The following is a 26,908-nucleotide window of genomic DNA, read 5'->3' as shown; positions in this document are numbered from 1 at the left end:
TTTTCCCATGCTATACTACAAAGATAAGCTGAAATATGGCAGATTTGATGTAAAACTGTGAGTTTACAAGACATCTTTTAATGTAAGTCTAATGTTTATTTCAACATATTTTGGTTAGTAAATATTAATTCTAGGCCGAGCGTATTTCAGGCACTGTGGTATCCACGAGTAAAGCTGGTTTCCCTACTAAGAATAGATGTGTGTTCATTTAGATCATTTAGATTTCTGCAGCACAGACTCAGTATGTTTCACCTGATTCATTTCCTCTTCATCCTGTTCACATAACTGTACAATGTTGTGCTTTGGATATGGAATTTCCACCAAAGACTCGCATGTTGACATCTTGGTTCCTAGCACATCTATGCTCAGTGGCAGACTTTTATGAAGTAACTGGATCATTAGAGCTCTGACCTCATCAGTGAATCAATCTATCAATGGAGTCCCAATTTGAAGGGTCTATAAGGAGGTGGTGGGAATTATAGGAGGTGGGATCTACTTGAAGGGAGTGGGTCATAGGGGGCATGTTTTGGGGAACATGACTTGTAGCTGGTCCATTCCTCTCCTTCCCTTTGCTTTCTGGCTACCATGAGGTGACCACTGTGCACTGACTGTCATGATGTTTTGTCATACCACAAGCCCATAGTATTAAGGTCAAGTCACTATGAACCCAAACCCCCTGAAACTTTGAGCCCTCAATGTACTCTTCCTTCCTTTAATTTGATTTTCTCCAGTATTCTTCCATGGTGACGGGAAGCTGACAAACACAAACTCTTGCAGTTGCATATATCCTCTCTTCCAGCTTCCCTTCCAGCTATGGATTCTTCAAAGTCAACGTCTGTGAAGTTGCCAGCCGGGCCTTGTACTCCCACATCCTATGCTTCTTGCTCTTTCCTATTCTGGAGATGATACTGCATGTGAAATATTGAAGATGAAGAGTCAGAAGATGGAAGAAGCCCAAGTTCCTAAAATTCTGCTTAGATGAGAGTTGCCCATCAATCAGGAGATCCTTTATGGAATGATATTAGGTAAGAAAAATTATTACCTATGAAATTATTAAGACTGGAATAACATTCCTTGGACAAATATAATCTCTGTTGTAGCAAAAGTTACATACAGAAGTTAATGGAAATTCCTAAGCTCCTTCACATCAGAGAAGACCAGGAAAATAGCCTTCAACTGGTTTGAAACTATGACTTCATCTTCATTTATGCATTTAATAGTGCATATTAATCCCAAACTATGTGCTTAGCCTTGTGTTAAATGTTGGGAGCCAGCTGGAGAATAATACTGATAAAATCTCCCAATTCATGGACCCTACATTCCCAGGGGAGGTAGATAGTACAAAGATGAACAAATAGTACACAGGTTTATTACTGCAATGCTTTGAAGGACATAAGAAGGGTAAGTGTGATCAGAAACAGCAGAGTGGACAAGGAAGGCTACTTAGAAATTAACATTGAAATTGAGGCTAGGAAGAGAAGAAAACTAGAACTTTATGGAAATGTGAAATTGCAAAGGCAATGGCCTATTGTACGAAATAGCTACAATGGTTTGAAATAAGCGGCCCCTGATTAATTCCAAAGCTTCATTTAGTAACCCTTTGATTATCAATAACATAACACTACTGCTGTTTTCAAGAATATCATGTCAGAAGGAAGTTTCTATCCATATGGAAACACACATAGGACTTGAAGGTGTTTGACACCTAAAACTATGTTTCTAATTAGCATAGTTTATTTACTATTTTTAAACTCCAGATTTTCCATGCTTAATATATTCAACTGGGCTGAGATTGACAGCAAGATAAATCTTTTTAGTTATTCATGATTAACTTGAATATCATCACAGTTAATATTCCTTAAAGCATATTTAACTCTAGTGAGCTTGAACAGAACCTCTGGAAGATACATTTTGGATAAGATGTTAAGAGGTTTCACTGAAGTTTTTTATAGGTTCATTTGATTCATATAACCCCATTCCTATACTAATTAAAAAACCCATAGGAGAAAATTGTCATTATATATATATATATATATATATATATATATATATATATATATATATATATATATATATATAAAGTTATATTAAGAAAACTCACTTAGAATCATACCAGATGAAATTTAAAAGATATCAAAATAGATCTCCGATTTGCATATTCTATCAAAGATGCTACAAAGCCAAGCTCTTAACTTATGGATCTGTGATTCTGGAATATCAAGTCATTGGAGAAATTGAACACAATCTATAAATGAGGAGATGAAGGTCAGGTTGTGCGTGGCAGATACCAAGAGCAGGAAGGGGAAAGAGGATCCAGCCCAAGTTCCCCAGCTGTGCACACCTGGACGTTTTCCGCCACGCCGCCTGTTTCATGATCACCAGATGATTCCTGTGATTGTACAAGAAATGAAGCATCGAATTTACTCCAGACTTTTTTCCTTTTCCTTTTCTTCCCCTCGCTCCCATGATCTGCTCGCTGAGGACTTGCAGGCTTAGTGATGTATTTTTGGAAAACATAATACCTTTAGGTGTGTTGAAAATAGAATAGCATAAAAATTTCATGCCCAAAGAAACAAAAGGAGTTTCAGGATGTAATTAAAATAGGTGAGATCAGTGGAGCACACAGAGGGGATTGAGGGGGAGGAAGGAGGGACGGGATAAGGGAGGAACTGCAGAGTGAAATCCACCAAATTATGTCATATCCATACATGAATATACCACAGTGAGACTCACCTTTGTGTCTATCTATAAAGCAGTGTTTTAAAACCTATAAATAATAGGAGGAAGATCAGTGGGAGTAGAGAAAGGCGGACAGGGAGGGAGGGAAAGGGGGAAGTACTGAGGACTAAAATGGAGCAAATTAGATTGCATGCTTGTATGATTATGTAAAAATGAACCCCAGCATTATTTATAACTATAATTCCATAATAAGCACATAAAATAAAAATTTACAAAGTATGTGACATTATGGCTTACTTGAGAAAAAATACCCGTATCATAATTCTAGTAACTCTGATATATCACATTTACTTCTTCCTATTGAATAATATTTTATCTATAGGAGTTGACCAGAAAAATCTCATCTTGGAAAATTTTATTTCAATGTAATGGTGTTCTTTATGCAGGTAATCATGGGCAGCTTTGGATGCTATTCATAGAATTTCTCAGCATTCCAAACACTCCCTCCATATCTCATCTTATCCATGCCCCTCATCTACCTCACATGAGTGAATGCCTACAAGAATCCTATAAACATCACCATGATTGCTCATATTTTGTACATAAGGAAACAAAGGTCAAAGAAAACAAATTTTCCCCAAGAAACTATTATGTATTTTGGGTTATGGGTTATTGGTTATTTGTTGTATGTTTTCAAATAGGGTCCCCTAGTTGAATTTTATCCTTTGGATTCTAAACCTTATGTTCTCTGTTATTAGGTAGTTCAACTTCCCAATGTAGAGAAGTTCTTTGTATAGTAAAGATCAGGGAAAGGAGAGGGGCAGGAAAAGAAGGAAGAAAACAAAGGGAAAGCTCTAGGGAAAATCAGATACTTTATTTCCTATACAAAGAACTTCAGTTACTATATAAATTTCTCTGTACAACAGAGAATTCCCTTCTCTGTTCCCTGTAGGGTCATTTATTAATGACATAATCCACTTGTCCGTTTTTTGCTTCATTCTTTTAAGTCTTCCCTAAGAATGACTAAAACAAATTTGTTCTTATATATGAGAACAATAGCAAATAAGAAGAAATCAAAAAAAGGAATCCAAGAAATCAGAGAAACAAACAAGCCAAAAAAAAAAAAAAGTTGGCCAAGGATTAATTTTAGCCAAAAGTACATATTGTGAATTATGAATGGGTGCTTGAACTTCTGAATGAGAATTGTCTTCGTTCTTCAAAATGACAAGGCTAACTTAGGGGTAAAATGAAAATAAAGTAAAAGAGTCAAGGTGGGCATAATTTTGATGTCAGCTCTGCATCCTTGCCCTTCTTGAACACTTGAAAGAAAAAAGCAATTATATTTTCCAGTAGTACTAGTGATTGACAACAAGATGCTATCCCACTTTCTCACAGTGATATAAAATGTTTCTGTAATAAGTAACAAATTTCTTGTGTAGAATTAACCTCTGTCTCTTTATCATTGATAATGGTCTAAGACTATATATCACAATGGCTTTTCCAAACTCTAGTTCTCCATGTACAGAAATATTTGAAATTTTGTGGCATATTGCCTACAATGAAGCTGATTTCATATAGTTCTGATTAATGTATGAGTCTCTTGAAAATTATGATTAAATAGTATGTCAAAATATTGACAATTTTAACTATATTCTTATTTCTTTAAAATTAACTAAAGTACAAGGGTAATATATTAAGTAAGGAGACCCTGGATAGAGGTAGTAAACATGTTAGTTTATGTTTAAATTTTTACAAAATTGTTTATTATTATAAATTATTATTATAAATTATATTATTTATCTTAAAATTCATCCTTTTAATGATTTTACTACCAGCAAAGTTTTCCAAAGACTGAAAAATATGTTTATATGTTTCTATGAAAACCTGTCTAGTTTTGATGTTATAATTTTGTTAAAATTCATAATTTAGCAGAAACCTATTTTTAAAGAGTTCTATTAAAAAAAGAGAAAAATGCATAGACTCTTAGGCTAAAAAATAAATGGCATGAAACCTGTGTTAATCTAATATTTGAAGAATAAAGATCTTCAAGAAGAACAGCTCAATAGGATGCAAAGTTCAGCAGGAAAAACACAATTACACAGGATATTGGCTAGTACTGCTTTCATTTTTAAAATTCATCTAGTTATCTTATGTTGCATTTATGTAAACTGAATATCTTCTGACAAGCACCCTTACCATTATGTAACTAATGGTGGTAGTTGAAAAATCAGACTCTTTGGGTATATAATAATCCAAAGGGGTTATCTGACATTAATTTTGAAAACTGACTGTAAAATATAATTACTCTGAAACTCACAGACAGAATTATAATAGTACAAACATTGTGTGTGTGTGTGTGTGTGTGTGTGTAGGAAGAATCTACCCAGAATGCACTTCTTCTTCTCTATTTTTTGGGAAGGTTTATCTGCTGCACTTGGTCCATGTGCTTCTGACTAGTTTAGATGCAGCTAAGTCTACCCTGCTCCAAGTCTTAAGCCCTGGGGGTGAGCAGACATGCCATGTCTGTGATCAGCATATCCAGTCTCATGAGATTTAGTGTTGTTGAAGGCAGGACTCCAATCTGGATGATGAGACTTATTCCAAGCGTCTTGGTGGTAGCTGTTGAAGATAAGTAGCTGTCCAGCACATTATAAATTCTACTAATTCATAATTGATGAAGGAGAAAGCAAGTCTAAGGCTGACAGAGGTCCTCATACTTGGAGGAAGCCTAAAAATCAAGCAAAAATTGACCCCAAAGTGAGTCTTGTTAATACTGCTTGAGCTCCTACATACATAAATGCCTTCTGTTTGCTGAGGTCTTCTCCAGAATTTTCATTCTAGGCCAATGAATTCCCTTTTAATTTTGCCAAAATGAATATGAGTAAATGAAGACAATTCTGAGTTCTCCACAGCTCAGAAGGTGTTAAATGGAAACACACCAATAAAAAGCTGTAAAGTACAGGGACGTGAGGAACGTGAGCATCATATTCACCTCATTGTAGGGTTAAAAATTCTGAGGCTCAAGAGTTTAAAAAACCTATGGCAAGAGTGAGAATATTTTCCCCGTGAACTCTAGCCTATTTCTCTTGTAAAAGATGCTTATCCAATTGACAAAGAACCATCATTTTCTTCCTTCCAGAAATGTTGAACCCAACTCAACATTTTCATGAGTATTTAAATTCATCAGATAAAAGGAATGATATTATACTGTCTTCATGATCTGAAAAGGAGAGAAGATGAAATGATAATTATAGAATGAAAACTTGGGTGGCTTGAGATGAATTAATATTTTGTAAGCCAAATAGACTTTTTGAGCATTACTGATTTCCCGAAAATGGTCTGTAATGTTACCAAATGTTTGTCACTGTGAATGCTATATACATATTTTACTCTTTCTTTCATAGAGGCCATGTCATTTATGCAACTCCCATTCATTTACTTATCAAAAATTTTATTGAGTGTTGTCTTCTTGGAAACATGGGAAGGCATTTCATGGGTTGATGGAGAAACACTTACTGCAATGAGATAGCAACAGCAATAAAGAAAAACCAGTTATATAGAGAGTTGTAAGATCTTAGATGTGGAGCTATCTTGCTCAGTGAGAGAACCTTCTGATCTTTATTTGGCCAGAAGTCTCCATGGTCTCTGCTTGAGGAAGCCTAGCATAGAAAACATATTGCCATTCCCTTAGCAGACAGACCACATGCACAGGTTGAATAAAAGTTGGGAATTCAACACTTCACAAAGCAGTTGGCTTCTAAAAGTGGGCAAATTATAATAAGTTAGGGATTTGTGCTTGCCCTTCATCAAATTCACATGTTGAAACCTTAGTCTTCAATATGGTGGTATTTGTAGGTGAGACTTTTTTAGAGGTAATTGGGTTTAGATGCAGTCATGGGGGAATGATGGAATTCATAAATTTGCAAGAAAAGGAGGGACTAGACCTGGTCTTTCCACCATGTGAGGACATGGGGCAGCCAGGCAGAGTGCTTTCCCCAGGAACTGAATCAGCAGCACCTGGATCTCAGACTTCCTGGCCTCCAGAACTGTGAGATATGAATGTACATTATTTAAGCCATGGACCCAGGGAATGGTATCTTCTATGAGCAACAAGAGCTAAGACAGAATCTCATTTTAAACGTCCAGGACTCTGCATCACCATTACACAAGATCACCAAGAAATTAGTCTTTAGAATTTGGCTCACACTCTCCTTTCCAGATTTCATGGTTCTCGCCTCCTTTTGGTCTTTATTAACCAATGTGTCAGTCAGCTTGACATCACTCTGACCCAGATACATGACAAGAACCTTACAGGAGGAAAAGTTTATTTGGGGCTCCCATTTTCAGAGGTCTCAGGCCATGGTTGGACAGCTCCATTACTTTGGTCCCAAGGAACGTCATGGCAGAAAGATATAGGAGAGGAAAGCTTCTCAGTTCATGGCAGCCAGGAAACAGAAAGAGAAGGAATCAGGGGCAGATATAGTTCAAGGCTATCCCTCCAGTGGCCTGTATCCTCCAGCCATGCTCTACCTGCCTACAGTTATCACCCAGTAGTCCCTTCAAATGATTAATATATTAAATTGATTAATTCACTGATGAGGGTATAGTCCCCACAACCTAATCATTATCTAAAAGGCCCATCTCTAAACTTTGCTTTATTGAGAAACCATACTTTCTAAACATGAGCTTTTCAGGGAATGGTAATGATCTAAACTATAACAATCAACATACCAATCCTGTCAAGGAAAGTCATGGGTCTGGTTGCAGAAAGCTTAACACATTATCAGGGTCTCATGGAGGATATTCACTTTAGTTGTCTCCTATTTTATGTCATCATCCAGAAAAAATACGTTATTAAGAAGGTAAACTCAGAAGATCCTGTTAGCAAGATGATATTCTAACTAGGTTTTTTGGGGGAGTCTATTTTATAGAGTGTATAGAACCAGAAAAATCCTATTCCGAGGGGCTCTGGTTGGTATTCATTTTCAGCTAAAGCATACAGTTCTTTCTCCTCTAACCCTGAGCACACACAGAGAGAATGGGAACACCACCTATTGAATTCTTGAAGCATGGGGGTTCAGGATTGGTTCTCTTCCCAGAGAACAGCGTTGTTTGAAATTAGACTTAGCAGAATAGGTGATAACCAGGAATTGGGACTAAAATACAGAGCTCATGTGGCTTAGAGAAGGGAAAAGTGTGGTGCCTGTTCTGTAATTATTGCTAAATTGTCCCTTAAGTATCTACTTGTCTGATAATTAGTTAAGAAAGCCAATTTTTTCATGCAAAGGGGCCATAAGGACATTGCATTTAAAGTCACTCTAGATAAAAATGTAAGTTTTTTGGATTGTGTATACTGTGTATACTTTAATTTTCAGTTCTGCTTTGGGGAGTTGCTAGGTCAGTCTGTTTTTTGATCAAACATAAAAATGTAAGTTTTTTGGATTGTGTATACTGTGTATACTTTAATTTTCAGTTCTGCTTTGGGGAGTTGCTAGGTCAGTCTGTTTTTTGATGAAACAGGTCTATTTTTTTAAAAATGTTATTTATATTGAGCCATCATTTGCCTCTTATAAATTCCACCCAGAGGTCCCAGTTAAACCTTTTTGGAACCAATCAAAATACACCTGTATTAGTCTGTGTTCTCTAGAGGAACACAATCAATAGGAAGTCTGATTATAAAAAGAGGATTTATTAGGCTGGCTTACATGACCAGAAGCTGGAGAGTCCTCAATGACCGTCTGCAGGCTGGAGAGCTGGAGGACCCAGCAGCTGTGTAGTCCAGGAGGCTGAAGCCCCAGAACAAGAGGGATCAATGGTGCTACTCCTAGTCCAAGACCAAAGAATTCTGGAAACTCCCTGGAGATTCACTGGCAGAGTCTGTTTTGGAAGAGTGAAGGAGAGGGTTCCAGAGGCTGGTGTCCTCAAGGGATCTCAGCTGCAATCAAGACCCGTTCAATAAGAATCCAGCTTGCATCCGCTTTTTCTTCCTTTTTCTTCCACCTTTTATTCCATCCAAGCCGTCATCATAATGGATAGGGCCACCCACTCTTAGGAAGGGTCTCCAGTTGGCTCTCCCACATGCCAATCATTCTTAGACCCACCCTCATCGACACACCCAGAAGCCTCTTAATCTTCTGCATCTCTTAATCCAATCAAGTTGACAATTCAAATTGACCATTACAACACCTGAAAACTTGCACACCCAGCACTCACACATCAAAGAAAACTACCTTTCTGCCTGGAACTGAGAGGATTTCCCAGATAACAGACTTTCTGTATTAAAACCAGAAAGTTTTTTGGTTGGGGACCGCAAATTAAGTCAAGATAGCGCCTGGTAGTTTGCCAGGAGGAGTGGTTTGTGAGGCAACGCCACCGAGCCATTAAGATGATGGGGATTCCTTATTGGCTGATTGTTGTATCTGGATGATGCTAATTGAGTCAAGCTGTGTGTAATCAGTTAGGTATATATACCGCTGTTGTTCCGTAATAAAGCAGTTCCCGCTTCAACCTTTAAGTTGCTTGTCACCTCCCAGTTATTTTGCCCAGCTGGAAACCAGAATGGATATGCCCGGAACTCAGGTTTCTGGGACATAGGCTCTTCAGTGCTGAAGCCAATGAAAATCACAGGCAAATCTGGAGAAGTCAGTTGATTGATTGCTCACAGTGTGGCATATGTTGGTCTGGATGCCTTGCTTGTCTGATCTCTGACCCTGTCGTCAACTGTAAAATGCATGGAATCAAAGGTGGCATGCTGCCTGCTTACTCCTCAGGAGCCCAAGCTCCCTGTGGAGACAAGTGGCAGGGAAGTGAATGTTGAGATGAGCACACCTTTTCCAGCCTTCCTTGTCCTAGGTGTGATCATGTGACTGTGTACCTCAAACAGAATGAAGGTGGGGGCGTGGCATGTACCAGTTCTAGGCCAAAGCATTTAGGAATTGAACATATTGTGATAAGATTGTTGGTATGTTGGAGCTTCTTTTTCACAACTTCATGGCTACTAGCATTGCATTGATGAATTTAGTTGGTATTCACATTGTGTTATCCAGAAAGGTTTTAGGATTCGTCCAAGGATACTCATCAGATCAGTAGGTGAGCCATACAGGAATCCAGAAAACCTGTGTGTTCTCTAAACCAACTTGCCTCTCTGTCTGAAAGTAGTGAATTAATTTGTCACCCTGCAATCCAGCTATTATTGGAATGCCCAGATCTCTACAACTCTATCTTCTACACAATTTCTCTAACCAATTGAGACCATCTGAACCAAATGTCTTTGATTTTGGATTTTCACTTGAAACAATGGCTTTAAAATAACATAATAAACTTTAAGGACATACATCTTCACTGGTTTATAAGTTGAACTGGCTCAGAGGTTGTAGCATAGCTTTAACCAAATGCATTGTGGTAGGGAGACCAACACTGTGGCCATTGAAGGTCTCATCCCAACGAATTTCTCTACATACTTCACATTTTTTGTTCTGTTGTTATTTTCTATGTACTTGATAGATAATCTGAGGATCCTAGAGAAATGGTTATCATAATTTGCCACTTAGAAAGTTCAGGAAGTAATTGCACATTGGATTACCATGAGAAACAAGATCACCAGCAAAAGATTTACGGGAGTTTTTTATTTGAAGGTTCTCAAAGGTTTTTTAAATTAACATTCAGACATATCACAGCATTCCAAATGAAAATCAGTGTGTATGTGCAGGTGTGTATGGGCGTGGTAAGGAGAATATCTGTAAAAATATATAGGCATCTTCTACTTATTTTTGTGATTGCTTTCAGGTATGAGTGGTGTTAAATAAAGAAATGACTCAAGCTAGTATACATCTTACACATTTCCAGAAAGATTCAATGCATGAGAATACTTACTCTTTTCTATTTTCACTAGCATTTGATATTGTCTTTGAAAAAAAAAAACACACCTATTTCTATTCTTCCCTTTTATATCACTGTACCTAATGTGGTCCCTGAACATTTCTGTTTGAGCTGTTTAAGAATTCCCTTAGCATGTGTTACTGTGGCTCCTCTGCTGCCCATCTTCTGAGTAATAATGATAGTTGCCATTTCTGAGGGCTGGCTGAGAGTCCAAGTCTATGCCTGTGAGCAGTGAATTAGATCCCGTGACCGAACTGAGTTTTAAAGCCATCAATTCAACTTTAGCCATCATTGAATCCTCCTCAGCTTTGGAACAGGGACTATGCAGAGTTTATAATCAGTAAATGTGAATGGATGGAATGATGAATGGGAGGTTGGACAGGTGAATTGATCACCAGTTGTCTGGATGAAATGGTCAATGATTGTGTTCAGCCTATTAGAAAACAGGAGAAATGTTGCCTTAAACTAGGAATGTGGCTGATGAAACAGGATTTTATTGGAAAGATGATATATCATAATTTAACACTTCACCACATCATTCTCAGTCTCATCCAGTACTTTACTCCTCTTCTTTGTGTTGTTTTTCTTTGTTTCTTATGTACAGTTCAGTCAAGTTTGAATATCTTTTTTGATATGAATATTTAGGTAAATATTCTGTAAAATGTAAATTTTTATTTTTTTAAGCATCTAACCTTGTCTTCCTGTAAATATTTTTTAGTTGTAGATGGATACAATAGCTTTATTTTATTTATTTATTTTTACGTGGTGCTGAGGGTAGAACCCAGTGCCTCACATGTGCTAGACAAGTGCTCTACCACTGAGCCAGGACCCTAACCCCTTTTCATTATTTTAATAGTTTTTAAATAGATAGCATTGGGAAGGAAGCTTCTGACCAAATTCATGTCCTGCCATATAAGGATGACTAGTTTCTTGGCTCAAATGAAGTAGACTTGAATTGAAATCAGATCAGTGGGTTTGGCTCAAATTAATACCTTTTTTCCCCTCAAAACAGTGTCTCCCATGGTTACCTTACAATATTTTAAGAGAAACTGCTTTTAGAAACAAATGTTAGATATTCCATGTTTTCTATAATTGCAGTGGCAATATGGAAAACACCTCTACTTATGGTTGAAAAAGAAAAGAAAACTCTCTTAAAATTGAAGGTACCCATGCCTCCATGAGTTATGTCACAGACCAGATATAAGAGCATCCTACCTAGAAAAACACAAAACTTATCCAACAAAATGCAGGAAATGTGGGGAAAAAAGAAATGATCTCCAGAATGAAATATTTGGTGGGAACTGGAGGCCATCGTCCACAGTAGTCCAGCAATAGTTCCTCCAACATTTATTCCACAGTTCTTCGATGTTTAAACCAGAAGCCAAATGGACGTTTACCTACTGGTACCAAGAGCCCTGGGAGAGGAGCCCATTCTGTGCCAAGGGCAACTGGAGCTAGAAATGTAGATATTTTGTGCTAATTTCAAAACAGAATGGGAAATGTAAAATTGAACTGGCTCAAGCCTATGTTGAAAACCTTGGGCACAGAATATCTACGGAGAATATTTCTTAGCATCTTATTGTATCTCTACATTAATAAGGGTAAGTTTTTTTTCTATAGGTTACTATATTTGTATTAAAATCAACATCTGGTATTATATATTTTTCCATAATTGAAATTTTAAAAACCAGACATTTTAAGGTTTTTTTTTTGTTTTTGTTGATGACAATTTTTTTTAAACATTTTTAATTTTTATGTGGTGTTAGTGATTGAACCTAGGCCAGGGCCTTGTGCATTCAAGGCAAGCAATGTACCAACTGAGCTAGATCCCCAGCCCAATAATTTTATTTCTAAATATCAACTGTAAAGTCTCGTGTCTTAAAGTAACACACTAATCCATGTAATTATTCCTCACCCTTATTAAGCTGCATATGAAGACAGAGTGTGATTGGCTTATATGTGATTCACTTTAAAACTCAGTTTGGGGTAAAAATGGGAGTTCATAACCCATTTGAATCTAATGTATGAAATATGATATGTCAAGAGCTTTGTAATGTTTTGAACAACCAATAAAAAAAAGTTTTAAAAGTTAAAAAAAAAGAACTCAGAATGAGTTTAAACCACAGTGAGTTGAGTTTTTTTAATTCTTAGTATTAGAATGGATTATTTAGTTTTAAAAGAAATACCTAAACAAATCAATAAGAGATATGTAGATAGTGAATTTCCACAGCCACCAGAAGTTTCAAACAGTGTGAAGAACTAAGAATATTGAAGCTGGGCAAGGTGGTGCATGCCTGTAATCCCAGTGGCTCAGGAGGCAGAGGCAGGAGGATCAGGAGTTTCAAAGTCAGTTTCAGCAATTTAGCAAGGCCCTGTTTCTAAAAAAAAAAAAAAAAAGTAGATTATTACAATTGTAAAGCTTTTATTTTGAGTACCCCTTTACCTTCAGGGTGGAGTTTATGGAAATGCACTTTGAAGTCATAATACTTTTTACCTGGAAATGGGTAAGGATTCCTAACTAGATTTGTGACCGAATCTTCTGAATCTTGCATCTGATATTCACACCTCTGATATTAAAAGTGAAGAAGGACAAGATGATGGTGATGATAGAAGTCATAGAGATTTACATACATTATTTGTGATTGGGAGGAAATTTTAAACTCTCATTTTCTAGGTGTAGAAGCTGTAAGTCACTTCTGTGATTTATAAAATTTGCTCCTTGGGTAGAAGGAGGGTGGAAAATAGCAAAGCATCCTATTTTCAAGTATGAAAAAATCACACTGAAATGCATTTATTTGTATGATATGTATCTATTGCTAATTATAATAAAAATAATTTTTAAAAGTTTGCTCCACTAGGAAGTGCATGGCTGGGATGAAATCAGTTGTATCTCCCTCCCAATGTCAACTTTTTTTTCCCCCAATAAGCAAGGATGTCATGTGAAAGAAAGGAGAAATATTGATAGATTTCCAAATTTGCCAAACTTACTTGCTTGCCCATAACTGTAGCGGGTATTTCTTTGCTCCCAGTACCCATTGGCAGTTGGAGGTCATTAGGTTGTTAATTTCCAGCAATCTGGAAGCAGTCATGAATTATTCCAGAGTAAGCCTCTTTTCTTGGAACCTCTCACTCTCAGTATCCTCGAAGTCTCCTTTGGTTAACTGTTGAAGTTGAAAGTTGTAACAGGAGCCAAGTCTGCTTGATTCCAAAAATCTGTTCCCTTTTAATATCCATCTCGTGTCTTGCAGTTGAATATCAAAAATACGAAGCCAAATTGTGCAGATCATTGTTTCAGAACATGGCAGAAGGCCCTCCATGAGACCTGCTCTTCCTGGATGTCAAGAGGTAGATGAGGGCTAGCAAGTCTTTGTTTTCTAGTTAGGTACAGTATCCAGAGCTGTTTCTTGATTTTTAAAAATTATTCTTTCCTTTTCTTAATGGAATATTTGGTAGATAATTGAATAAAAATATAGACCATACATTGATTCTATTGTTAATAAAGCATAGAATTTTTGCATCAGATTCTTACTGCTTCCATTGGGATTGTGATTTCATTTTGTTTTGTCTATGTGCAGGTATATAGTTTTCAGCTGGGGTAGTATCTCATGTCTTCACTGAAAATCACGGGATTTTATTTTATCAAATGTATTGAGTAGTCAGTTATATTGTAAGGGTAAGCAGTAAAGACTTTATATTTTAGGTAATGAGCTTCAATTAATGAGGAGATATTCTGTTGTGGGATGTAGAGAACTGGAAGGAACACATTCCCGCACATGAACAGAAATATAACTAAAATTAACTAACTTTAAATTCATGAGTTTTTGGGAATCAACCAGTAGAGCACCCAACTGACCCAAAGTTTAAGGAGAGGTAAGGGAAATAGATTCCTGCACGTGTTTGCTCCAGGTAGATACAGCCTGATACCTGCTCCATTTTATTCTCGAAAACTTCTCAGGAGTGGCTTAGATGGATAGTGGGGAGATATTTGAATGACCAGTTGACTTGATTAAAATCAGCATCTAGGGTAGAACACGTTATGTATGATTTCTTGGAATCACCTATCCATCCTCTTGTGATCTGAGACAGAAACCCTGATGAACTATCTTACTGTCATTGCCAAAAACGTTAATGAGAAACACTTCGGAATTTTCCCCTGTATTTTTAGTGACACTAATTGAGCCTAACGGATGTTGCACAAGAGACTCTTCAACATTTTCATGAACTTATAATGAACCATGTGTTAAAAATAGAAGAACCTGTGTTATCTGTTTTCTGTGGAACCCCAAGTTCCACAGAGGGGGACATGGAGGTTTCCCAGGTAGAGGTCAAGAGGAATGGCTAGAGGTGGGAAGTCTGTTCATTGACTTCAACCCAAAGGAGCTCCGGTCTCTCCTCTTTGGCTTATATTGGTTTTTTTGGGTTTTTGTTGTTTATGTTATGTTATTATGTTATGTCTTGATTCCCTGAATATTTTTGATATAAATTATAACTTTTGCAAATATTTTCTCTTATTATTTGGGTATTTTCTTCAATTTGTTGATTATTATTATGAATTTTGCTGTGCAGAAACTATTCAGTTTGATGTAATGCATTGGTCTATTTTTGCTGTAGGTGGTTGTGCTTTGGGGGTCAGAGCTAAAATAGTTGTTCAGACCAATATTAAGAAGCTTGCCCTGTTTGTTTTGTGGTAGCAATTCTATAGCTTCAGGTCTCATCATTAAGTGTGGAGTCATTTTGGAGATGATTTTTATATGTGGTATGAGTTAAGGTTCTAATTATATTATTATTAATGTGGATTTCAAAGCAGCATTTATTGAATAGGCTGTCCTTCGCCATTGTGTATTGTTTGCATCTTTGTCAAAAATCAACTGCTTGTAAATATGTTAATTAGTTTGATTTAATCATTCTACAATGTATACATAAGTCAAAACACCACATTTTACCCAATAAATATATATAATTTTTGTCTGTTAATTAAAAAATAAACTCTAAAGTTTTACATAAAAATGGGAGATTGTGTTGCTGAAGAATTCAGAAAATTACTCACCTTGGTACTTGTGAAATTTTATATATGCAGATGAGTAATATATAGAGAGAGACTGAAAGTGGACCAACTAAAATGAGATCCAATGTCATTTTGTATCTATGAGAAAATAAGATCAAGTTGATTTTACTCCCATGACATTAAGGTGATCAGTCATAATAGAATTGTATCTACAAATTAACATTGAGCCAGTGACTTGCTTCTTGTAGCATTAATTCATACGTGAAAGACACTATGAATGCATAAATATTCATATCTGGTCATATTAATGGCCATAATGTTGTCATGGGATTATTTAAACAATGTATAACAACAAATTGTTTCAGCCTTCAAGGTAAAATTACTTAATAGGCAGAGACATTAACTAAAAGCCCCATTCCACATACGCATATGTATTATTTTTTTTAATGCAATTAGAACAAAATTTCCCTCAGGATAGTGTACAAGTTCATTGTTAATGATGCTAGGAAAACTGAAAGTTAAAATAGTTATATATAAAACTTTAAATAGCCAGGGATGATCTAATGAAGGCAAAACAAACAATTTTTCTACAAATGTAACTTAAAACATCTTATTTTTCCCTCTGGTCATGATCCTGTCAGTTCTGGGTCTGAAATGATAAAAAGATGGAGAAATCTATGGAGTTTAAAAAATATTTAATGTTCTAATATTTAACAGGCAATCTGTAACATTTCATATGGAGGATATGGATTTTCCCAGAACAATACCAGCCAGGTACCTACAAAAGCTGGTAGTCCCTTACTCTTATCACCTGTGGGCACTGATGGAACCCCACCTCCGAACCAGGCATTATGGAAAAATGACAAAGTTGTGGACATTACTGCTCTCACCTCTTTGTTGCCTCTGAGGTCTCTTCCCAGGAGAATGAGTCATACCGGGGGACATTGGGTTTATTAATGGGAAACCTAAACAGAGCAAGCACCCATTGATCCCCAGAGCAACATTCAGGGGTGTCATTAGCTGGCATTGACTTTTGAGTAAAACATTCTGGGCGTGACCACCTCCTTCATTGCTTTGTATTCTAAATTAGGCTTTTTTCTTCTTCTTAGCACTGTCAGAGGTTTGTTCTGGAAAAAGACATTAATTAGTCACTGAATAAAACCAAAGGACACATGGGAGTCTACTGGGGGAAACAGTGAGATTTTTTGGGGGGAGAAAAGCAGTGAATCATTTTGCTTTCAAGTTCCTAGAAACCAATATTTGTGCTTTGGTAGTCCTTGCCCTTGTCATGAGCATGGTTGCTTCTATGATTAGTAGAATAATAAGACACCCAATAATTGGGCAAGAGCAGGGTAAGGTTTGTATATCTAATTCAATTTGTTCCTTCTATATGTATACTAAAGTATTCTGCTCTGAATAAAATAATCAATGTCTAGTATGCCAGGAGGAAGAACCAGTGCAGAGGGATTTATTTTAAAATGATTCAGCAAAAAAAAAAAAAAAAAAAAAAAAAAAATTAGGGCATTGTCCATCGATTTAGTAATTCAATAAATGGTGTGAAAAATAGTAATTAACATGCAAAGTTCAATTTTCCTGATAAGAAAGGGAGAAATCCTGAAAATATGAAAATATTCATTCTGAGCATCATTCTGTTATTTCTCTCAGTTTGCCAATCCTCTCTTCTTATACTTCTTTGAAAACCTCTTTACCATAGCTTATCAAAATATACTTTTTAATTTTTACTACGAAGGGACTCTAACCCGTTAAATAAAATATTTTCAAACTAATGTGTTGGCTCCGGGGACCCAGGGTTCACTTAAAGATATCTTACCAAAGTTTTGAATTCTCAGAAGAATAGATTTTCAATAAGGTAAATATCCACTACAAAATGTTCTTGGACAAATTGTTTAGAAACCATAGTGTGTGTGTATATGTGTGTGTGTGTGTGTGTGTGTGTGTGTGTTTGTGTGTAAATGTCTCTATAATAGGTTTTGTACAGTGGTTCAGAAATTTCTCAATGGTTCTTGGCTTTCTTTCATCCTAAAAGGCAAGGGATAGCTAGAGCATTATTATTGAGAAAGTTGGGGGTCTTCTTTGTGATTGATTTGTGAGCAGTTTCAAGTGGTGCCTTTAAGGCCCTGCATGAGGTGAATTGTGGGGGTACCTGGGGCAAGGGAGATGCTGTTTTGGGACACAATTCTTCAGGCCCAGGTGGAACCCCCTCTGTCTTCCTGGCTATTCCGTTGGTTCCAGCTTGCTAGCCCCTTGCACCTGGCTCCTGCCTGCCTCTGCCTTCACCCTAGGGTTCTCTGCATGTTGTCCCTATGCAGGTGACACTGTCTTCCTACATGACTCCATTTTAAATGTCCCACTTTGGTGAACCATGTCTTGTCCCTGTGTTCCAAAACCTTTCTTCCTCCTGTTGCTGACGATTCTGTAATTACCTTTGGGTTTCGAGTGGACAGCGCAAAGTTCTCTCCTGTGTGGTCCAGCCCTTCTGTGCCCCAACTTCCTGTGTGCCCCTTTGCTTTGGTGTTCCTCATTAATGTCATGATACTTCCAGGGACTGAGAGTCACTGGTCACGCCTCCTGTCTCCCCATCATCCTCCTAATTCTCCAGACAGATCACCATCTATTGTCCACCGTCTATTCTGAGCGTTGTAACAAAAGTAGTTCCATTTTAAGAGCACATACTGTGTCTGCATCTCAGCAGAATCTTCCCTGAGCCCTCTCTAACCACAGATTTAGCCAACCACAGGTGGAAATATTAGGGGGAAAAAACCTTTTGTACTGAAATTGTGTTGATTTTTTTCTTGTCATTTTTCTATAAGTAGTGTACTCTAACCACTATTTAAATTGTATTAGATATTATAAATAATATAGAGATGATTTCAAGTATATGGGAGGTGCTTTCTATGGTGTATAAATGCTGCACGATTTTATGTCAAGGAGCTGAGAATCCGCAGATTTTGATATCTCTGGGGAGTCCTGGACTCAATCCCCCATGGTTTCTCAGGGACGACGAGATGTATTTTTCTCATTTAACATTATCAACAGGGCTGGGGTTGTGGCTCAGTGGTAGAGCCCTTGCCTTGCATGTGTGAGGCACTGGGTTTGATCCTCAGCACCACATAAAAATAAATAAATAAAAATAGAGATATCGTGTCCATCTACAACTAAAAAAAATTAAAAATAAATATTATCAACAAATCAGCTGAAACATACTAAAATTAGATTTGTTATTATTCATGAGGATATTGATGTTGGAAACACCCTAGATGAGTGTCCGTGGTTTATGACATAGTGTTATAGTTTGGATATGAAGTGTCTCCCCTAAGAACTCATGTTGGACAACACAGGAATGTTCAGAGGTAAATGATTAGATTATGAGAGGTTTGACCTACTCAGTGGATTCATCCTTTGGATGGGTTACTGGGTGGTAACTGCAGGCAGGTGGGGTACGACTGGAAGACCTACACCTCTGGGGACATGCCCTTGGAGATTATGTTTTGTCACTGGCTCCTTTCTCTCTCTTTGCTGACGGCCATGTCCTGAGACTCCTTCCTTCTCCATCCCCTTCTGCCATGATGTTCTGCCTTCCTGGCCCCAGAACAATGGCACCAACCAACTTTGGATTGAGCCTCTAGAACCATGATCCCCAAATTAACTTTTCTTCTACGTTGTTTTGGTCGGGTGATGAAAATCTCACACACACAGCTAGGAAATATCAAAACCAGAATTTGGCCAGGCATGCAACCATCCTAACAACATTGGATACCTCTATGTAGGAGGCAGGAGAGCTCTCTGTTTTAACCAATGCCATATATATGTAAAATAATCACCGCTCCATCATTCAAATGTGTCAGTTGTCATTTTATTTATATTCTTATTTTATCTATTCTTCTATTGTCACTTTTTTAAAATTAAAACAGTCTTTTTTTTTTTTTTAAATGCAGTCTCACTAAATTGCCCAGGCTGGCCTAAACTCCGTGTCCTGAGTAATGGGATTATAAGCATATGTCATCATGCCTGGTGGCTTTATATTTTAGAGCAGTTTTAGGTTTATAGAATGATCAAACAGAGATGGTGGAATGAGATGGACATCACCACCCTAGGCACATGTGTGACTGCACATAGGGTGTGACGCTACATCATGTACAACCAGAGAAATGAAAAGTTGTGCTGCAACTGTGTGCAATGAATCAAAATGCGTTCTGCTGTCATATAGACCTAATTAAAATAAATAAATTAATTTAAAAAATCAAACAGAAAGTACAGACTTCTTATCTATGTCCTATCTCCCCTCATAGATGGGTTCTCTCTCCATTATTGATCTTTGCATTAGTGTGATTGTTTTCATCAGCTTTTTCGCTGCTGTGACTAAAAGGATCTAACCAGAACAACTGTAAAGGAAGAGAGGTTTATTTGAGGGCTCACGGTTTCAGAGGTTTTAGTCCAGAGAAGGCCGGCTCTGTTGCTCGGGGCTCAAGATGGAGCTGAAAATCAGGGAGGACTGTATGGGAGAGGGCAGCAGCTCACATCATGGTGATCCAGAAGCAGAGAGAGAGACTCCACTCTCCAGAGACAAAAGTACAAACCCCAAAGCCACGCCCCAATTCCCGCCTCCTCCAGCCACACTCTACCACTTCAATTATCCCATCAGGGATTAACTCAGGGATTGGGCTAAGACTCTTACAACCCAACCATGTCTCCTCTGAACCTTCCTGAATTGTCTCACCTGTGAGCTTTGGGGGACACCTCACATCCAAACCTTACCACTGACACACTTCTTATAATTGACAAATCAGCCTTGACATATTGCTACTTATATAATGCACAGGTTACATTGGGATTCGCTGCCTTGGACATTTATAGGAGTTTGGGGAAATGCATAATGTCATGGATCTAGCCTCAGCGTTCATAAAGATTAGTCTCATTGTCCTGGACATCACCCAGGCTCATCTGGCTCTGCCCCTTCTTCCTCCCAATGTGCTGGCAACCAATTTTAGTTAAGTTTTGTGTACCATGGCATGTTGACAGTTAATTATCTATCGTCCCTCTTCTACTTTGTGCCTCCTCTGAGGATTTCATAACTAAAAGTTTATCTTCTCCTCTCGGGAGAAACCATCTTACTCAATCAAAATTCTCTATCGTTTTATGTGTTCCTCCCCATGGAATTGATAGTCCTCACCTATATCCATATCTGCATCTTCTTATATGCACACATTTAATAAGGAAAACATGAAGATATTTTAATCTTTTTTGCCCCTGGACATTGCAGGTGAAGTTATAGCTTTTTAGGATGGTCTCTTTATGTCCCTTGCTCTGCCCAGTGGGAATCACGGTTCTCATTTCCTTTATATCTTTTCAGGCCTTTCCCCTAAACATCTCTATACATGTTAAGTGCCCATAAATACATAATATTTATATGGTCATGCTTGTTTATCAGCTTGCTTTATTCATTCAAACTTTAGGTACTGGGGCGTGTTTTTTATATACTTTCTGCTTCTATCCTGCTCTGTATTATGAATAATTCATGAATTGTACATTGAATGTGAAGTGTCCCCCCTCCCCCCCAAAAAACTCATGTTAAACAATGCAGGAATGTTCAAGGTGAAAAAATTAGATTATGACAGCTGTAACCAAATCAATGGATTAATCCACTTGATGGGTTAATAATTTGAATGGCCTCTGGATGGTAACTGAAGGCAGCTGGAGTGTGACTGGAGGAATTATGTCACTTAGGGATGTGCCTTGGGAATTATATGTCTTGTCCCTGTCTTCTCATACTCTGCTTTTCAGCTGCCACGGGCCGAGCAGCTTCCTTCCACCAGGCCCTTCCGCCATGTTGTTCTGGACCGGAGCAATGGAGTTCAATGATGAAGGACTCAATCCCTGTAACCATGAACCAAATAAATTTTTCCCCTTCTCAGTTATTCTTGTCAGGTATTTTGGTTACAGAAATGAAAAGCAAATACATCATATTACTTTACCCATTTCTCTATGATCATTTATGTTCCCTCCAAATTCTTATTTTATTTGTTTGTTTGATTTGAATCCAGGGACACTTTACCACTGAGCCACATCTCCAGCCCTTTTTATTTATTTATTTTTCTTATTTATTTACTTATTTATTGTTCTTTTTAGTTATACATGACAGTAGAAGGTATTTTAACATATCAAACATTCATGGAGTATAACTTCCCATTCTTGTGATTGTACATTCTATGGAGCTACAATGGTCAAGTATTCATTTATGAACATAGGAAAGTTATGTCATGTATTGTCTTTCCCATCACTATACCCCTTCCTTCTCTCCATTCCCCACATCCAATTTGGTGAACCCCTACTTCCCTACCCCCTGCCTGTTATGAGTCAGCATCTGCATATCAGAAAGAACATTTGGCCTTTGATTTTTGGGGACTGGCTTATTTGACTTAACATGATAGTCTCCAGTTCCATCCATTTACAAACAAATACCTTAATTTCATCCTTTTTACGGTTGAGTAATATTCTATTGTGTATTTGTACCACATTTTCTTTATCCATTCATCTGTTGAAGGGCACATAGTTTGGTTCCATAGCTTTGCTATTATGAATTGAGCTGTTGTGGCCACATTACTTCACAGAAGAAGAAATAGGAATGGTCAACAAATACATGAAAAAAATGTTCAACATCACTAACAATTAGAGAAATGCAAATTAAAACTACACTGACATTTCATCTCACTCCAGTCAGAATGGCAATCATCAAGCATACAAGAATCAATAACTATTGGTGACGATATGGGGGGAAAAGCATATTTATACATTGCTGGTGGGACTGCAATTGATGCAGCCACTCTGGAAAGCAGTTTGGAGATTCCTCAGAAAACTTGGAATGCAACCACCCTTTGAACCAGCTATCCTACTTCTTGGCATATACCCCAATTTTTATTTTGACAATGCTGTGGTAAGGGTGTGTGTAACTGAATTTTGTGCATGTGTGTGTGAGTTTCCTTTTTAAAAGGTATTTATCCTCTTTACCTTTGTGAGACCACTTTAAGAGCAAAGTTCTTTTTTAACCGCCACTACACTGAGTCTGCTAGTTTCTATATAATCAATGTATGATGATGGTTTTTGAATAAATGATGGACAGATAAATTTGTCAGTGAATAGCTATATTAGTAAGGCTATTTTAGCTTGGTTTTCTATGTGCTTTGAGATCATTATAAGATCACTTTTTGTGTGCTTCTGAAGCAACCAGCTTCTAAGATCTTTGTAAATGTGTGACAGTGGCTAGATATTTAAACTTTAATTATCCATCTAGAAATGACATAATTAGATGCTAATTTTACTGGCTTTGGGTTATAATGCCCTTTTACGTCTGCCACCTATAAATTGGTGGCATATCCTAAGTTAAGCATTCCACACCAGTGAGAAATTCTCCTGTACAATAATTATCTGTAATGCATTCTGAGCTCATTTCCACTCTTGTCTGACTCCATATTGGTGGAAAACTGACAAGCGTTCTCAGTAAGCTGATCTTCCAGACCATGCCACGCCTGAGAATGAGTTCTTAGCGGTGCTCTTTTATTTCTGTCTCCTTCTAGTGTGTTCTTTCTCGTTTTGCTTGTGAGAATTATGAGTTCAAAATTAAGTTGACTAGTCTCCACAGCCGTAAGAAATAAGAACATAATTGCCGTGGAACGGCTCAAGTGTTTAATTCTGGCTAGTTGAACTGCATTGTCATGAAAAGTTCATTGCTCATCTTTGTGTCTCTTCTTGTAGCTCCACTGAGAAATTTTTCCCCAGCAAAATCGCTGGCCTTTTGCATAAAATCAAATAAATGTGAGTCAATATGCTGAAGTATAAAGTAAGTCCAACTTACCTCTGCATGCAATTTGTCTTAGTACAGAAATTGTGTTGGGGGGGAAAGATTGCTGTAGTTTTCCTTCACTGATTCTGTACTTTCTGTTAGATGCTTTGCTACCAAATGTATTGCTTTGACTTTCCTTTGTCATTTTTGCTGTAGTGCTTGATGTTGCTACTAATTCAATAAAATAATATATTAAAAAATGGCTAGCCTGGTGCTCTCAGTATAGTATTGCCTTTAAGAAATGTGTCTTTCTGCCAGGTGCAGTGGCATACACCTGTCAGCCCAGTGGCTTGGGAGGCTGAGGTAGGAGGATCGTGAGTTCAAAGCCAGCCTCAGCAATGGCGAGGAGCTAAGCAACTCAGTGAGACCCTGTCTCTAAATAAAATACAAAATAGGGCTGGGGCTGGGGCTTAGGGGTCAAGTGCCTCTTAGTTCAGTCCCTGGTACCAAAAAAAAAAAAAAAGAGAGAGAGAAAGAAATGCGTCTTTCTACCTTCAAATTAGCCCCTGTATGATTCATATCCTGTGTCTATAGCAAATGACATTCATTAATTCAACGGACTCCTCGTGGCTCTAGTACAACACAGACTGTTTTCAACACTGTGGTAACAAAGTCGGCAGCCTCATGGCAAATGTTAGGGATTGAGTTTACATTCAAGGCACTGAGGATCAAAGGGAAGGTATTAAAGATGATGAAGAGGAGGAAAAAGAGGAGTAGAGGGAAAGTCAACTCCCTTTGCACTGTGAAGGTGAAGCGTGATGATAAATTTGGAAATGTTCAGTCAGAAGAAATGCTTTACCCTGAACCTGTATGCTGCGGTGTAGAACCTCAATTAACTCATCTTTTTAAAGCTCTAATGGGCTGAATCCCATCGTCTTGGTTGTGGTCCACACTTGTCTTAGCTGGGGAGAAATCTGGGGCAGATAACTCCAGCTTTGGCACGAGGCGCCTTTAGCTATGCTCATGCTGGTTGGAAGCGATCCTTTGTTTAAGGAAATATTAACAGATTTCACAGAAGTAAAACATTTCATGGCCCCATGAGTTCAGAACGTTCTTGTTTTACTGTAGTCACCTCTTCTTGGGCCTGGGTGTCCGTGAGCGTTTAGAGCGTCTGTGAATGTTCCTGCAGGATTCAAACATGTATTTCAGTCATTGTGAGCCAGGATTTCACCAGATCATTTGACTCGGGATTCTTTAATCATGAAATATCTTGCTGAACTGGTATTTTAGAGAATAGAGTTTAGAAATGTTGGACTACAAAAGCCCTTTCCAGCGGTTCACGTTTCTAAGGATCTGCATCTGCTCATCTCTTTATTGTTGGCACTCCTTTTCATCCTGGTCAAAAACACAGCAAGGGACATATTCATGAATGTCTCCAACATGGAAATACGATGCTAAATCAGTTCGCAGGCATTGAAACTGCTTGTACCCGAGAAGCAGCATAGATCGTGTCTTCACTGGTGGCCAAAGGACAGCCATCACTTAAGACCAGGTCAGCTTGGCTTGGAACATTTTGGAGCAGGACTTTCCACCTCAGCTCTATTGAAATTTGCACTGAATAATTCTGTGTTTGGGGGATTTCTGGTACATGATAGGATGTTTAGCTGTATTTCTGGCTCCCATCCCCTTGATAGGTAGCATTGATCAATTATGGCAATTAAAAAGAATGTCTCCAGATATTGCCAAATGTCCTGTGGAAAGCAACATTCTCCCCAGACAAGAAACCATGATGCAGGGGCCACAATCCTAAAGCAATACCCCACTGGAGATGAAATATCTTGCTTTAGACTCGTGTCAGGCTGGTGATTAAATTCCCCAGATGGCATCCTGGGATGGACATCTTCACTTGGTGGTGGCATTAATGATTATTTTTGCCACCTGTGTGTTGTTGTTGGGAGTCGGGCGACTGTCTGCAGGTTGAGCTGTACCATGCTCCTCGCTGCCAGTCGGATTTAACGGGAATTGAAAAGCGGTTGCAACATTTCAAAGCATCGGGCAGATGGGGCAGAAGGTACGTGGACAAATCCTACAAACACATAAGGGGATTTATGCACACACAATGCCTCCCACTCTGTGCCTTGGAAATCAACACGGGGCTGTTGCCATCTCTGTTGTGCCCAAATCACAGAAATCCTAATAACCCAAGCAGAATGTTCTCTTCTCTCTCTCTCTCTCTCTCTCTCTCTCTCTCTCTCTCTCTCTCACACACACACACACACACACACACACAAACACACACACACACGGAGGTCCAGCCTCCACTCTGACAGTGACTGGACACTTGGGGTTGCTTGTCAAAGTGGGTATGTGATGAAATAAACCTTTGATCCAGCTTAGTGTCAGAGCAGTCAGAAGCTATTAGACTCCCCTGTCCTTAATTGGAAAGCATAACCTTAAAATTATAACCAAAAAACCCCTCATTAATGGCGGGTCTCCATGAGGAAGAAAAAAAATGTTAACTAACCAAGTCTTCCAATGGGCCAGATGCCACTGAGAGGTTTGAAAATCATGACCTATATGTTCCCTCCCAAACCTCTGCAACTACAAATTTCTGTCTGAATTCCTCAGAGAGCAAACTGTTTCACGTGACTAGTGTCCTAGTCCCTTCCCTTCTTGGGATGCTCTGGGCTTCCAGAGAGGTTTAAATTGTCCCTTCATCGTGTGAAACTGCTCCCTCTCCTCTCACACCTTGTTAGAGCCGTATTCACCTCCAGTCTGTCGGAAGGCTCATGTTGTAACTGCATCTACTGAAAAATACAGAGTTAAAGCAAGAAATGGCCTACGGTGAGGATAGCAAGGGTGAGTTTTCTGAGCCTCTTGGTTGTGAATATGTGAGAAGGCAACTCCATATACTTGGTCTTTATGACCTGGTATGATGATCAGCATACCTGAATCTGGAAAAGGTGGTTATAAACTGAGTGAAAACTGTCTCCTTAAGAAGGCTGGTTTAACAAAGGGCTGTTTATTACAAGAGACTCAAAAGCCCTGACTACATCACACGTAGCCCATGCCCCTTTAGATCTGGGGCCATTCTGTTCCCCTCTTTCTCCCTCTCCATTTGAACTGTCTTGATCCATCCCATTATTCACTTGAGATGCAAAACAGGGTGGGTTTGGCACTAGATCACAGCAGGGCCTATTGAGCCAGACACCTTGGATTCATACTGCACACGTTGTAGCCATTTGACTAGGGGGAACTTCCTGTTTATGCTATGGGGACGATAATAACACCCAGACTTTTGCTATTGGAGGTGAAAGATTTAACATATATAAATCTTCAAGAATCATGCCTGGCACACAGTAAGTTCTTTAGCAGGGATAGTTGTTTCAATCCATTGTTTCTTAAAATCACTGATAAGTGACACTATCCTGAATCTAGGAGGTGCATTATTAACAAGACTCTTTTTGAAAATGATTTTGTGCATGCTCTCAGCCGGGGTACACTGGGCTGCTTTGCTTGGGAGGTAAATATCACACACATAGATATAC

This window comes from Callospermophilus lateralis, chromosome 20 (assembly GCF_048772815.1).
Source record: "Callospermophilus lateralis isolate mCalLat2 chromosome 20, mCalLat2.hap1, whole genome shotgun sequence".
Classification (NCBI taxonomy): Eukaryota; Metazoa; Chordata; class Mammalia; order Rodentia; family Sciuridae; genus Callospermophilus; species Callospermophilus lateralis.
Note: the sequence above shows the minus strand (reverse complement) of the source record.